Genomic DNA, 1,585 nt, shown 5'->3' with positions numbered 1-1,585 from the left:
CTAGTTATGTTACCTGAAATAGACGGACTACCTAGGCTTTTGTTGGTTCAAATTGTGATACAAATTCACAAATAACTAACATTAACTACTATATTGTAAGATGTACAAAACATAGTCAAAAATTTCCCAAACAGTCTTAGGTTTGTAAGAGTCCTTAATCTTGAATTCCTAAGGTTTGGAACTGAAATTTGTCACAAAATAAAGGATTTCCTTCAATTAGTTTTTTAAGTTCAACCAGCATCATACCTCGAGCAGATTTAGTATCTCCATATTTGGATAATTGTTCATTCTCCCTAAAGTAGTGATCTATAAAAGTCAGTCAGCAAAGGCGCGATAGATGATGCTTAATACAAAAATTAAAGTAAGATAAATAAGTTCGTTTACAGACAAATGGTTACAAACAAATCAATCGAGTCGTTAATCAAACGATTAAACGCATAAACAAAACAATAAATATGAATTTGTACATTCTGATACATATCTACTTAGAGGTGGCAGTTTTTTTATTTTTTTATTAGCCATGCCGCTGCGCTCGTTGCGGCTGCCCTCACCGCGCCGCTGCGGCTGCACTTGTTGCGCTCGCATGCTCACTGCACCGATCAAATTTTAGTAAAGTACACGGATGGTAAGCCAGAGACAACTGAGGTGATGGCACCAAGCAAGAATGACACAGTGCTGAACACTGCTGTTCCCTATTACCCTGCATATACCAAACAAACTTGCGATTAGTTTATGCACAGCTATTCATAATCATTTTATCATGAAATAAGGATACCTGAACAAATGTCTCGCTCGACCAATAGTTTCCCTTGACGCATTATGCAAGGTTCGCTCGGTCCAACAACTCAAGCAAATGTTTTCTATGTTTTTTAGGGGGAAGATGGGTGCTTCTCTCCACAGGGCATACAAGACACAGGTTGTTGGCGGAAGCCCGCCAAATTTAACATATAAAGTTTTTTTATATGTTAAATATGGCGGGTTGCCGCCAATAACCTGTGTTTTGTATGCCCTGTGGAGAGAAGCACCCATGTTCCCCCTAAAATGCAAAGAAAACATTTGCTTGAGTTGTTGGACCGAGCGAACCTTGCACAGGCTCAGTTTTTGCATCACAGCCTCAAACACTTTCAGTTCAGATAGATTACACAGGCTCAGTTTTTGCATCACAGCCTCAAAACACTTTTACTTCAGACAGATTAAGAACACAAGCTCAGCTTATGCATCATAGACTCAACACTTTTAGTTCAGACAGATTAAGAACACAAGCTCAGCTTTCGCATCACAGTCAAACACTTTCAGTTCAGACAGATTAAGAACACAAAATCCGGAGTACACAACAAGAGTAATTTGCCACTAAACTTAAACAACCTTTAAAGCATGATGTACACGTGTTTTAAGCACAAGAAACAAATATGTAACCTGACAGACTCAGCTTATGCATCATAGCCTCAAACACTTTCAGTTCAGACATATTAAGAACACAAGCTCCGTTAGTTCTCGCAAAGTCAACCATCATAAAAAGAAATCAAGTATTAGTAAAGATTTGATATTAGTTATAACCAGTACACTATTAACTTAAAATAAATTT

At 37.7% G+C, this 1,585-nt stretch overlaps 1 long non-coding RNA gene across 1 annotated transcript; it reads right to left on the bottom strand.

Moving 5' to 3' along the window:
- Positions 1 to 411: 411 nt before the first annotated feature.
- On the bottom strand, positions 412 to 836 carry LOC118490148. Its single transcript, XR_004888331.1, has 2 exons — positions 776 to 836; positions 412 to 700 (listed from the first exon to the last, which is right to left on the bottom strand). It is a non-coding gene; the product is annotated as an uncharacterized LOC118490148 (long non-coding RNA).
- Positions 837 to 1,585: the final 749 nt, after the last annotated feature.

Source organism: Helianthus annuus, chromosome 3 (genome assembly GCF_002127325.2).
Source record: "Helianthus annuus cultivar XRQ/B chromosome 3, HanXRQr2.0-SUNRISE, whole genome shotgun sequence".
NCBI classification, from domain to species: domain Eukaryota; kingdom Viridiplantae; phylum Streptophyta; class Magnoliopsida; order Asterales; family Asteraceae; genus Helianthus; species Helianthus annuus.
The sequence above is the reverse complement of the archived record's forward strand: the minus strand, read 5'-3'. Positions and strand labels throughout refer to the sequence as shown.